The following is a 15172-nucleotide window of genomic DNA, read 5'->3' on the forward strand; positions in this document are numbered from 1 at the left end:
CTTGGTTTTAATTTTTATGGTGTATATTGTGATTTGATATTACATTAATATGATTTTTGTGACCATTTTTTTAAGAGAAAGTGGCAGAAAACTGTTTAAACAATACTGAGAGAACCTTCCTGACAGTTTGGTTGTATTCTTTCGTATTGTGAAAATACTTTTTTTGGTGTATGTTTTTAATATGTTAAATTCAAATTAGTGTGATGAATTTTATAACACAAGAGAATTAATTTAAGATGGCCTCCACATTTTGTAGTACCAAAATAATTGTGATGAAGAAGGCTTCAAGTTTACAGACATCGGTTTAATGGCACAGAAAGTTGTTTAAATACATGTTTGAAACCCAACCAACATTTTAACAAAACAGTTACAAAATCTTTCATCAGTTCTGTTGGTAAGCTATTTGACCCAAATATTAGAAAAAACACAAATACTGTGTTAACATTAGCTTGTATTCTCTAGAAACTGTTACTATTCTATGTTAAACTTCAGAAAAAGTATATATGGAATGTTACCTTCTATTCCATAATCTGGTGAAAATTGTTTGAGTGATTTCAGGAATAGTGATTGTGTTTTCAGATGTATTTTTATTCACCTGTTATCACACCTGTAGATTATTAGCATAACGATTTCACTTTTCTTCATTACTTTATTATTGAATATTAATTTGAGGATTGGGCTCATGAGCGATTGTGCTCGAGCGCAGTAACTACAACTGTATGTGTCTGTCCATTCTGCTGTAAGATTTTTCGCATTCTTTACTTTAAGTTTCAAATTGATAACATTCTATGGTGAGATATTGCCCAAATTACATTAGGTATTACAACTGAATGAAAATAATTAAACTAAGATCCCTCAAGAAAGATATATGGCTGGATATGATACTGGAAGATGCTTGGCTTCTGGGTTGTAGCCATGACGAAGGCAAAGATTTCACCGACATTTTGGGCGACTTTGCAGTTGCCGTCATCAGGTTAGTATCAGGTTAGTGGTTACCTACTGAGGTTCTCAGAAATACTCCTGCCTTTAAACTACTCTCACCAGAGAGGGGAGCGTTTCCTGATTGGCTGCAGCTGTGGACCAATCAACACCTTCCTTTTTTTATGGTTGGCTCTAATTGACCAAACGAACCAGCCATCTAGAAGAAATTAAGTTTCTGATTGGTCCACAGCTGCAGCCAATCAGGAAACACTCCTCTCTTAGGTGAGAGTATTTAAAGGCAGGAGTATTTCCAAGAACCTCAGTAGGTATCTGCTACGCTGATGATGGTGTCTGCAAGATCGACTGAAACGTCGGTGAAATATTCGTTTCGATGCAACTACAATCCAGAAACCAAGAAACTCCCGATCATGGTCGCGAAAGCTTGCGATCTTTATCCTTTATGGATATGATAATGTATTCATGCAAACAAAGCAAAAATTATGAAATAAATGTGGACAATGGTAAACAAGTCTTAAGACCATACATTTTTTTTAGAACAACTGTTCTTGTTTGATGGTTGGTAGGGATTGTTACTTAAAAATTGTACTATGTAGTTACTTTTTACTTAAGTTCTCCTAAGTCAGTGGAGTATTACAGCTTCGAACTGGAAAATATAATAATAATAATAATAATAATAATACACATGTGCTCTAAATGTTTGTTACAAGTGTAGATATATGTATCAAATAACTCAATCAAATGAAAAAAATGTAAAGCACCACACACAATTCGTAAAACTTTTTTTCACTGTTCAGTAATAATAAGATCATCTTCGTGATAAGTAATATATTTTAATTAAAAAATATTTTTTGGCAAATGTTAGGAGCCTTTGGCCATTTCTAACTATTTTTAAAATCATTCAATCATATTTTGTGACTGTTGGTGGTTTTATTAAGGAAATTATCAAAACCTTTATTTGGGGTTTTACTTTAATACAGCAATTTTTTTCTTAGTTGCTTTTAGCTTTAATTAGTCAATGTTTTCAGAAATTAACTTAATTTTTCATGAATTACTTGTTTTTGTTAACTTTTGTAAGTGTGTTAGCTATCAAATTACACAAAAAAATTTTAAAATGGAAAACAAATTTTAAAACAATATATTTCCTAAGTCTTGGTCTTGCATCCCAAGTTGGTTATTTCAGTATCTTGTAATTTATATTGCTCAAGGGATTTTCCTATAAAATATTCAGATAGCTCCCTTGCAATGTTTTTGGGTTGCAAATTTTCTGACCAGTTATTCACTGAATGTTATTTTCGAATTGTAAATGTCACACAAGTTATAATGATTATGAACATTTGCATGAGTTTTTACTGCTATTAGATAATACTTATGTCAGTGGCGAAGGGTGAATTTCAAAGTGGGGGAACCAAGTATGTTCACTGTCACCCCCTATTAAGGTAGGGGGTCTGGGGGTCCTCCCCCGAAAAAATTTGATTTTGAGGTGCAAATTGGTGCTATTTAAGCGGTTTAACGTATCTCTTTTCTAGGAAATTTTATGCTCTTTAATTTTGTACCAATTTTTTTTGCTAAAACCCATAGTTTGGAAAATACTTCAGCAAAAGCGATTAATTGTACCTTTAAACAGCCCTCCCACCTTCCGATCACCCCCGACAATGGGTCTATTAGTATGTTTTTCATCTATTTTTCTTTTGTTGCCTCGACTAATAAGGCGGCTTCCGCAGCAAAACAATTTTAAGTGTCAATGAAAACTAGGCCTAAGAGTTTCTCTACAAAATGTTAAGTCAACATTTCCTATATTATAAGAAAATTAAAAAGCTGGTATGACTAAAACTTGAGCAATCGTCGTTTCACGAAGCAAGATTTTTTAATCAGTGAAACAGTGAAAGATACGCTCGGAAACATATCACCAGCATATATCAAAATTCACGAAATTATGATTTTGGTAGTCAATGCAATACATGTTAAAGTCACACAGAATTTAATAATCTTAACTCTCACTTTCAAGCATGAGCCTGTATGGTCGTTTTGTTGGGCTATTTCGCTTAAGCAATGAATACATACGAGTCAATCTTAAAAAATCTCAATATATATACTGCCAAAATGTTAAAAAATCTGTGCATACATAACAATTTTGAAACTAAAATATTGAAGAAAGCTCTGTAATTTAGGAAATTTCCTACTCACCATCCTGTCAGCTTGTAGACATTATTGGTGGAGTGGAGAGATTTGGGCGGCGCTTAACATTTGTGGTCTTGAGAACTGATTCAGGTGAATGAGGTGGGGTGGAGCAGCACTGGAATGCAAGAGCGGGGAATACAGGAGATCTTGAGTAAACTTGCTGACCAGCAACATTGTCCGGTAATATCCACATCCGGGGAATTGCTGAGGTGGGCTGCTACTTAGTTATTTGTAAACCAAGTCTAGTCGTCGTGTCTTGCAAACAAAATTGTCAATTACATCACTAGAAAGTTTTACTTTGTTTCAGGGAAAGCAATAATTTCTGTTCAATTGAAATGAGTCCAAGATTTGACAGTCTTTCTTGTTTCTGGGCGTTTCTGTTTAAGGTTTTAATTTATTTCAGTGAGGAAAACGAGCGATCGACAGATGCACTTGTTCTGGAATTGTAGCTACTAACGAACACAATTTATACAGCTCAGGAAAACCGTCAACACTTAAATCCGACTGTTTCAATACCTGCAGTATCTCATAAATTGATTTTGATTTAAACTCTGCTAAACTGAATTTTGCAATTAACTCACTCCTTAAACGAGGTAAATCGAAGTAGTTGCCATAACAAGATTTTAAAGAGGCGAATGCTTCCTCGGGAAATATTTTTTCATTTTCCTCATTTTTATTTGGATCCATTAAACCCAGGAACTTCATATTTTTGAGTGAGCTGAATCGTGTAGCAAGCTAAACTAGAATATTATCAATAATTTCAAAATACAGTTTTCTGTAGCTAGCTTCTGGATCATTTTCCTCAGATGTACGCCATTTCTTAGTTGAACTGAATATGTTTTTCCTCTCAGAAATTAATTTTTCTGTTTCTTTCAGTTTTTGAAGGCAATAGCTAATGTCGAAAGTTTTTGCTTGAATAATCTGAAACAATGCATCTGTGATGGAAAATAAATGAGAAAAAACTAGTAACATAAAATTAAAATTGAATTATTTTAATGAAGCTAGGAAGCCACGTGCAGTAATGTGGGTTTCGTTATCCCATTCATCAGGACTTTCGGTTATGTTTTCGAAAAGGCTTATCAGATCTGATTTGTTTTCAAAAATAGTATGAACTAAGCGGGAATTATAATTTCACCTTGTATGACATACTTTTGGAAATAGTTTGCTCACAAATTTGTCTAATGCCTGTGTTCGTTTGGTAGAATGAGAGAAGAATGAGGCAAACACACAAAATGTTTTGAAAAATATCTTACAATCAGTAATGTTGTTGAGTGATTGCGAAAGCACAAGATTGAGTCTATGCGCACAACAATGTATGAATATAACATTATCATATTTTTCTCTCACTAATTTTTGTAGCCCATTCAGATGACCAGCCATAACAGCAACTCCATCGTATGTTTGAGATACCAATTTTTTCACCACAGTTATACTCAAATACTAACTTAAAAACGTGCTCTGCCAGTGCTTTTGCTGATCTGTTAGAACTAACGTTTGTAAAACCGAGGAATCTCTCTTCGATGTTACCCTCGTTGGTTACTTACCGCAGTACAGATGCAAGCTGCGACATGTTGGCAACATCAGTCGTTTCGTCAAGGATTAGTGCTACAAAAAGAGTCTGACTAACTTGTGTTTTAATTTCCGTTACAATCGCTTCAGCAATACTTTCTATTATATCATTTTGTATGTTACTAGACAAACCTGTGAAAACCTTAGAAGTTTCCAAATGTGTGGCTAATACTGAGTCGTAACTGCTTAACAATTTCACTAATTCTTTGTAATTACCATGTTTTGAGGAACATTCTTTTTCGTCGTAACCTCGGAACGCAAGCTCTTGTCGCCCGAGAAACATAATGACATCAATCAAATGTTACAATACTTCTCTGTTTCGGTCCACAGCCTCATTGTGTTTTTTGACATCAGCACGGAGTTGTTCGTTTGGATCCAGATCAACATGACTGAATCCAAACATCTTTAGCTTACAGACGCCTGATATATTTGGCTGCGAGAGCTCGTCTGTGAGCTGCTTTATGAAAATTGTTCATGTCACTAAAACCGCTCTTATTCCAAACTCCTTTCTCATTAGTAAACATTAAACAAGGCCAACAGTACAGTTTTAAGTTTGTTTACAAGCAGTAAGCCATTTGTGTGAACTGTAAAAACTAGATTTGAAGTGTCTTTTGCACTGCACACCGCTTGATTTAGCATTTGTTACCATACACGACATGTCTGGCGTGGGTCTACCTAACAAAATTAAAACTCGTTTTTGTTCGAAACTTTTAGCACCAAATATGAAACAAGTAAATTTTCTACCACGCAGTCACAAGCGCGTCTGTTTCCTGCTGCTCCCTCCCCTCCTGAACTGCACCCTGCGACAGCTTCGTCCCTCCGCACTCCGCTTGAAGTCCCCTCCATGGCCAGGGCCCGTAGAATAGACTGTCGGTTCCCTTGGCCAAGCCTACCGCAATGAGCGAGTTCAACAATGCTGTAGCTATGTGGCCACTTTTGAATTTGACGAAACTCTTCACCAAAAACTTGGGACGTAATGAAGTATAATAAAGTACGTATTCTTACCACAGTAAATCTGCTTTCAGGCTGTCAGGCGAGTTATTTTACGCAACGCGAAGCACAAAATTTCTCTAGAGAATACGTCACGCGGCACGCGATGGAACCAGCCTTCTGGCTTGGTTCCCCAGGTCGGCAGCCAAAGCAGAGTGCTGACGGAAACACCCGAAGACAAAGGCGGAGAGATCCGATAAGGAGTCAGCCACCAATGAAGGCACAGAAAGCAATGGAAGCACCCTATGGGGGGGGGGGGGAATCGGGGAAGGCAGAGAGAGAAAGAGAGGCGTGAGAGAGATCAAGCGATAGCTGAAGAGGTTCAACGCGCGAACGCGCCTACACAAAGTGTTAGGGCGAGCTGTTCAAAAAATACAAGTTGAATTATTTACGATAGTTGACAAGTAGTAATATATTTATTTAATTTATTTGTCAGCAGTAGGGAACCAATGGTTCCCTTGGTTCCATGGAATATTCGCCCCTGACTTATGTAGAAATTATCTGAGAAAATTTGAGACAAAACATACAATAGTAAAGAGCTTTCATGATTAATTTACAGGAAAGTCTTCACTTAATATTAATGACAGAAAAATAAAAATCCTACAATGCAAGCAAGACTGAAACTAAAATAGTGTAATAGGTGAATAATATTCTTATTACTCATGGTTTGAAATAAAAATCTTTATTGTGGCAAAGCTAACCAGTCTTATGTGGTCATAAACTATTGCAAAAACATCAGTCACAGCGTATCGGTCAGTGAAACGTGTTAGTTCAGGGTAACAGTGCAACATGACACAGTTCTTGAACATAGACACTGAAGAAGGGAAGGTAGAACTCTGTTCTGAGAGGATCAGTGAACAAAATGTATTTGAAATAATCTTGCTAATGTTTAGACACTGACCTTTTATGGCATTCTACATCAGCCAATTAGGTAGTCATGATACTTTATACTAAATAATTTAGTTTAATCTCATTTCAGTGTTCATGGAGAAAACACTCAATTTTTGTACTCAAAAATAAAAGTATTTTATTCTGAACTATTATTAAATGCAAAATAGCTTGTAGACAATTGAAAACCGAGATTTAAAAAGGATGTACTTTACTGTGTAATGAATTTCTACTTCGTACAGATGATGTAAACAGCATATAACCACTTGGACCATATGTCGCTGATCTGTTATGCATACCGTGTTTTCTCGCATAATCGTCGCACATTTTATTCTAAAATCAAGTTTGAAAAGTAGGGGTGCGACGAAAAAAATTTTTTTTTGCTAGGTAAAGTTATTCATAAAAACAAAACCCGTTCATGGAAAGTACGTTTATTTAAAAAAAGGTGGAGTATACAAGAGCACGCCAAACAATCTATATTAATAATTCATTCAACAAAAACCTTTCTTCAACTTTAAATAGAAAAACCAAAACTTAAATGCGAACGCAAGCCACTTGAATCTGACGTGAACTAACGTGTCGTAGTACACACTTGCCACGAAAGAATGTGGGCTATCAAATGTAGTTAACTCGGCACCTGACACAGAGCGCGCGTTGCATCCAATCGGCGAGATATCGATATTCGACTACGTGCGCGCGCTCTATACGGGAAGCAACATAACCAAACATGAATGATGCGCTGGCTACATTTTTATAAGCGGTACGCCGCAGCAGCGCAGACAATCAAATAAAGGAAATAACATTTAAAAACGTCTTTAAAAGAAAATTTACGTCATACAACTTCGTATTTCCGTTAAATAAATAAGTGGTAATGACCTAAATTAAATTTTAGATTTCTACTTTAAAATTCACGTTTTATATGAAAAAGATACCTACACCGCGGCGACGCAGACAATCAGACAAAGGAAATAATGTTTAAAAACGTCTTTATAAGAAAATTTACTCTTCTGACAACTTTGTATTTTTCCGTTAATTAATTAAGTAAGTGGTAATGACCGAATAAATATTAGATTTCTACTTTAAAATACATTGTTTTATACAAAAAAATACCTACACAAAGCGCTCGGCATCTACTAGTGGGACCAAAAACATCATGTGAGTGTACGCGAGAAGTTTTTTTATCCCAATTTTGACGGCCTAAAATATGGGTGCGACGATTACGCGCGTGCGATGATTATGCGATAAAAGAGGGTACATTGTATATTCACTTCTTACCGTAGGCATTAAGTGAGATGTATCACACATCCCATTCAGTAAGTTATTCAACTGCTATGCTGATAGATATAAAACAGTTTTATTTTTCTTCTGATGACACCCATACTCCACAGGGCGTTTTGCCTCATCGCCGCCTCACCAAGGCATGTGCACGGTTAGACATGCCAGAATGTAGTTGGTGTGATGATGTGCTGCACAACGAACAAGCACCACCACATACTATTGACTGTCGCCAGCGTGATGGTCCACCAAGGGTTTTATGTTTTAGCAAACTTGCCCTCATTACTGTAACAAAATTAATCAGGCAATTATTAATCATTTGATGTTTTGGTCCAGTGTAATTTTCTCATAAGCATGGCCTTAATCGGAGGACAAGTAAATGCATGTTTTCAAGTGAAGTGACTCCTATCGGCGTGTGGCCATTAGGGGGTTAATTAAGTTCCAATTCTACCTGCTCTGGGGCTAGATGCGCAGCTCATTACCTTGTCGTCGCAACTGACCATCTCAGCAATAGTGTCAGTTTTTCAGGTCACTTTTTCACTGGCTCCGCGGCTAGCCCCACATGACTGGTTTTTCAAACACTAATCGCTTTACTGTACATTTTTACATTTTATGTCTCTTTGGATTTTCATAACGGATTACACAGCATTACAACCTGATAGTGGGCTGCGACCCCGGCTTCACCTTATTGGAAGCTTCACCTTATTGCGACTTTACCATTCAGCCAGAATGGGACCGCCACCATTAGGTGAAATGTGCACACAGTCCCACATCTTCAGGTAAAATTGGCTCTCATGGCATATCCTTAATTAAAGGCCCTTGTTGTCTCTTAGTGCTCTGTGTAGGATTGTACGTTTTGTCAGGATGTGCCAAACATGTCTAACTTTAGTGTCAATTCAGTGTCCCCATGGTTTTTTGCATGGGCAACTGTGATTGTGATTTGTATGGTTATATGTGCTCACAGACTGTAAGTCTGAGTATCATATTTTGGAATCCATGACTGTTCCTCATCTGCACCCGTGTGGTGATTATCATTAAAAGTCTTCACAACCCTTTATTCAAAGCAATGCCAACAGTATCACTTAGCCAGGAATAGGCTCCACTGGTCTAACATATGCTTGTTGGTCATGGAGTAAGTGACTGTCTAAATACGTGCAGTGCCGAGCCACAGCCCTGGAAGTGGAAACAGGCCATGTCATTGGGGCAGCATGTGTATGAGTGTTGTGTAACCCAGTAAAACTGCTTTTACCAGACCACCTGTGGTGTTAATCAGCGTTAGTGGCATCCCGGGGAGCTGACACTCTGGGGTACCTCTGTCGAGTCACGACTCTACTGCTTACTGGCCACATGGCATACCTGTGAACTAGCATGCAGACACACTTAATTGTACTAGTTGGTGCCTCTGCACAATATCTACGTCATCATCATGTCCGGTAAAAAGCAGTAGAACGTCAGTACCTTGTGGCTAAAATAAACTCTAAAATGTCAGCATATGACTTGTATTTAGCCATCAACTTAATGACAGTCGCATACTTTAGGAGTGTTAAAAATGGCCATTTTGGACAAGTGTAGGCAGCTTAGTGAGTGCGTTTAAGACTTCATGTTCCTATGTGAATGATATCTAGCTTTCTGTTTATAAAATATATCGAGAGTATCACAACTACTATCAGTGGATCATTTCAACATGTTCAGTACTGTTAATGGCTTACTAACCACGTCAACAGCTGCCTCAGGTCGATTGCTGATCTTATGTGTAGCTATTACAAGTTTAACAAATCTGACAAGCATGATTAGCAAGATTTTTTTTCATATGTTTTCTCTGGTTCCGGATCGGAGGTAAGGGTAGGGACTTGATATTGTAACTCTGGGGCTGTGTCAACTCTCACCCCAAGCATGTGTGGCCTCTTTGCATAATGATGAGACATTAAAATTCTGTAAAATAAAAATTTAACTGTCCTTACAAAATTATTTATAACTCTTTAAAAGTCTATGCAGAGTTTCTATGGTGATGTTATAACATCTGCAACATCATCCTGTATGTTGGTTTAAGGAGTCACTTAAAGAGTTTTTTGTGCATCGAGGATTGAAAGGTGCCATAATGTTCGCCAAAATTCTGTAATGTCTCCTTTAACTGTAATGCAAAAAAATACACTGCAATGACTTTGTTCGTACACCAATAGCACGTCTGCCAACTTCTGACTTGTTGTAGTGTACCATCATAATATTATAATGCAACTGACCAAATGCCTAGCACACAACAAGTGTGTTTCAAGTTCTTTACTAGTGCACCATTCAGTCAGAAGCTACTGTGGTGTTGCACATTTCTGCATAGTGTGCATTGTCTCTGGTTAGGCAGTGAGTACTTGGTGTTATTACAATTACACATGAATTTTGCTAAAACAGTGCCAGGTTGGTTTTTAGGACATATGAATGGAGAGGTTTCAGATAACTCTGCTGACATTGGTCAAGGATGTAAGCAAAGAAATGTAACTGAATTTTATTGAGAGTATTGATTTATGTCTTCAATGTAAATATGATTCAATTTCAGTTGTAATAACATCACATTCAATCATACCTGAGAGTAGTGCTATGAGACTACCTGTTATGTTAATTCAAATGTGCTTAGTAATAGTGTTTCACAAAGATTTGATTGCAGAGTAATTTCAAAAAATTGAAGAAGAAAAATATTTGATCAGTTACTTAAAACACTTTTAAAAAATTCTGTTTTTTCCACAAGTAGTTTATGTTGCTTTAAAATAGTTTCAAAGTTTTAATTTCACTGATGCATAGCACCTTTAAAAACCACTTGTGGCTAGAAAAGATAATAATGTTTTTGTCTTATTTTCTCACAACTGCCTGCTGGGAATTGTTGGTTTTGTTTGTGAAAATGCTTTATAATATTTACAGAACTCATTAAAAGTATTTTTGCAACAATATGAATAATTAATAGAAAATCAATTTCATTCTGCCTGGTTTCATGCAATTACTAATTTATTACCTTGTATAATACAGCCAATAATAATTTTATTTCCATGTTTACAATATTCTAACCCCACCATGGAAATTGAAAACGACTCAGTTGGCTGGAAGTATTTTGGCATTATACGACTTCCATCGTTTTATTGTGAGCAATGTGAGTTTAAGGATGTATCACTCACAGTAAAATGTTATTAAGTGGTAAATACTAATAGTCTGTGAATCTTAAATTAGAAGCACACATTGCTAATATACAATTTGTAAATATATGTATATATATTGTTAATATCAAAACTTAGTAGTTTTGAACTGAAAGTAAAGTTGGTCAATTGAAAAAATTACATGTTCTTGTATACCTACTGCAAGTGTGTGTGCTGTAACAATTTTTGTACTAGTTATTTGTTTATTATGTTTGTAGAGGAAGATTTGACTTTCATGTACACTGGGAAGGTCTGCCTCCATAATTTCTTTGTGCATATTTTAAATCTTTGTCAGTTTTGTTCATGATATTGTCATTTGTAGTCAAGGACGTTTTTGTGATGGGTGGAAATAATTTTTAACGGAAATGTATTTATTCCAGTTAAGATTTGTAAAACACAGAGGTATGTACATTAAATTTGGTAGGGAACGTGTTGGTAGTTTGGCTACAGTAGAAGCTTAATTTTAAAAACAATATATTAACTACTACACTTGGGCTGCTATCTAGAATTTAATATTGAAACTAGCTGCAAGTGTTCCATTGTCAAGTATTGAATTACTGAAGCTCACTCGTTTCCTGGCTGTTTCCACGATAAAAAAAAAAGAAAAATTTTAGCTCCTTTTTTTCTACATAATGTGACTTTGCAATAACTGGATTTGTTTGTTTATAATCACGTATTTTACCCTGCATGAAGATCTAGCTTGTTCATATTAATTATAGGTCTTCATGTACTTTTTATTGTATTAATAACCTATTTGATTTTAATGGAGGTTTATAAACATAGTGAACAGCTTTTGAATATGATTTTGGCTTGAATGGAGCATATTTTTCTTAGTTTCCTTTAACATTCATGTTCGTCTAAATCGTTTACATTTCTAATTGCAAGCATTTTTCTTTAGATGCATTTTTCTCAGGTTCTATTCATGTGTAAAAAAAATGATAGTGTCCCCGAGTTTTAAAAATTATCGGACATTAAATTGAAAGAAGAGGAAAAAAAGGAATAATCCTTATTCTTAAGACAATACGATGGTAGGAGGCTTGCATGATGGTCAGATAATTTTCATTTTTAACGTGTGTACTGCTCTGCATTTATTTTCTGGAATTTCTTTTTATGATTTTTGAAACCAAACTGGTGACCACTTTTGGCAAAAAGAATTTTAAGAAAAATTGTTTCCATGTGTACCACTGACACTACTTCCTATTTCTTTTAGCCACTAGTTGTATTATTGATGCTTGCTTCTCTAACAAACACACTTGTACCCTTGTAGGGATGGATCTCCAATTGCTTTAAAAAAAAAATGTAAAACAATTGCGTTATGTCCCAAGACTAGGTCACGCACACACACCTGAGTTTTAACAGGAGGACTAGTTTTAGGCCACTGCTAACTTTACACTGGTACTCTATTTCACAGAGTGCATGAAGTCATCATCCATGAGAAAATGCAGTTTTAATAACAATTTAATTGATGGTAAAAAGAACTTGACCATTGTCTCTCAGAACCATGCACACCTTCAAAAGCCTTTGCCTCACTGATTATGTTAGTTTATTTCACTTTCATGTCATTTTTTTTTTAGGCTGATCCCTATGGAGGTTTTGGTAAGTATGTATGTACATAATAACATTTGCATATTATGTTTTCTTCCTAAATTTTCTCACAAAATCTATGAGATACAATCTGCTATTTGTAAAATTTCGGGCAAGTATTTATAACAAACTTTTCGTACGTGTAGTCGCATTGTGGTCACATTTATTTTCTGTGTTCCCACAGCTGGTAATTAACACATAAGTAAAGTCTCATTAAATTTGTTTTCCGCAATAATCTGGTATTAGCCAAAAACAAAAGTTCAAAATGGAAGATAAGGCCAAACCTTGATTGTTAAAACAAATGTAAATATTTACAAGAAAAATTGGCATTTGTAAGATTATATATAACTATCAGTTCCACCCTGCACATATGTTTTAATTGCAAGTGCCAATCCAATTTAGTTGGTATTTTTAACTTTATCATGCTATGATTTTTTACTCAATCACAGGTAAAATTCCATTACAATATACAGTACACTCCCGATTATCTGCGAAATTAAGTGGCAGGGCCACCGCGGATAGTGAAAATCGCGGATAATCCGCAAAAGAGCCGAAAATGGGAAACAAAAAAGGAAACATTAATTTCAACTTAAAAATGTAAACATTTATGTACAGTAAAAGTTACAATTAACAGTAAAAAATTTTTAATGATGCTAAAATTTTAGTATTTTACTAAATAATTAACATACAATACATTTCAGTAATGTAAACATAAAAGTGCTCAACCATACAACTAGAAACAAAGTGCGGCAGAGACAAAAATAGCAACGCAGCCAACCTACTGCGTGAGTTCCCAGAAGGCCTGTGGCATTTTACTGTATACTGCACACAATACACTCGTCAGCAGAGTTCAAATTTGCTCACTTTTAATAAAATACAGATTTACATATGTGCTGTATTTTTTCGTAGCATGTGCGGATCATCCGCCCGTGGATAATAGTGAGTTTACTGTAGTAAAAAATGACTGCAATTTAGTTATATGCTTATTTAATAGATTTATAACAATTTTAATGCCAAGTTTTGCATACAAACATCATTGAACTTGTTTTTCTATACCATCTGCAGTTAATGAAAGTAAATGCTACCAATACATACTTTAACTCGTAGACATAAAATGGATTTTGTGTGTCTCACTAAATAATTTTGTAAGGTTTTTCAAATAAGGGATTAAGGAATTATGATTTTAGGTAAAACATTCACACCTATAAATACAATGATAAATCGTGCAATAATTTATTCAAACTTTTATATAACCATAGAACTTAATTTCCCTGACAAATTTTTTTATCATAGTACATATTACACAAATCTTATTCATTCTTGTTTAGACAATTAGATTCTCATTTTTTTAATTACTTATCACACTGCAAATTTATTGTTCTTTCTCATATGTAGCTTCCTTTTTTGTATAATAAAGATATACATTTTATTTTAAAGTTTCTGTGTTACCAAGACACTTTGGCCTTTATTAAAGTGCTCTTGCAGAAAATGTACAGAAACATTCTAACCTAGTTATTGTGGTACATTGCATGCGGTAACAATAATAACTGTAAAAACATTTTCACAGAAAATGTAGCATAGGGTTAATTACAAACACACACTGATACATTTTAATGTATCTATTTATATTTTTTAACTAGACAAACCATTATAAAATATGAAACATTACAATATTGTATTTTAATAGATATGGTGATATAAATATATTAAAATTATATTTACATGTATTCATTTTATATTTACGTGAGCGGGATCATGCAAAAACTGGAAGCGGCCTGTGAAATATTTTTCAATATTTTAATATTATTTGGAATTTTACAGTAGTTATGAATTATGTTCTGTGAACGGTTCTTCTAACCAACCCAAAGTTTTCCGGGAATCAAAACATAGTTTTGGAGTGGTGTGTGTAAAAAAATTTTAATTCAATATTATATAACCATTTAACAATAATATTTGTGATTATTTTACAAACATGTGCACAATACACAAATACAAATTACAGTAGAATATAAATGCGAACAAAGAGAAAGATAAACAACAGTTTACATTCGGATTAAAGTTCACGTTAAATGGATTCGTAATATAATCATGCTGGTATGGGTGCAGTGTGTATTAAAGGGACTTTGAAACGGGCATTGAATCGGCAATAGGTCTAACTTATCTAAACTAATGAACCGGGTTTCTTTGAAATTCTTGTTTCAAGTAGGATTTTAAAACCAGGTGTTAATCCCAGACAATACTCAAACTAAAATACAGTCAATGTTCAAATGATTATGTTTAGATATAGTTTCAAAAAAAATTCACAAAAAATTATAAAAATTGAAAAATTCTAGGACAAGTTGCTTCCTGTACTCTAAAAGGCAGTTTGGATGGTTGTAATTATTCTGCTCTATCGTTTCAGTTGGTTGCTGCTGCCAACTTGCAATCTCTACTTTTACTAAAATGTGAAAAGTTTCATAAAAATATTGTATGTTTAGAAAAATTAAATTCAGCCTATAAATTAAGCTATAGCTCTTGTTCTATAAAACCATTTGATAAGCCCTAAACTTTATTATATTTTTAAGTGAAAA

General features: G+C 34.8%; 1 protein-coding gene across 1 annotated transcript in view; it reads left to right on the forward strand.

Annotated features, from left to right (window-relative positions):
* The window catches only part of LOC134529537 (histone-arginine methyltransferase CARMER), a 202268-nt gene that overhangs the window by 167370 nt on the left and 19726 nt on the right, over positions 1-15172 (forward strand). The window lies entirely within an intron of this gene.

Source organism: Bacillus rossius, chromosome 2 (genome assembly GCF_032445375.1).
Source record: "Bacillus rossius redtenbacheri isolate Brsri chromosome 2, Brsri_v3, whole genome shotgun sequence".
NCBI lineage: Eukaryota > Metazoa > Arthropoda > Insecta > Phasmatodea > Bacillidae > Bacillus > Bacillus rossius.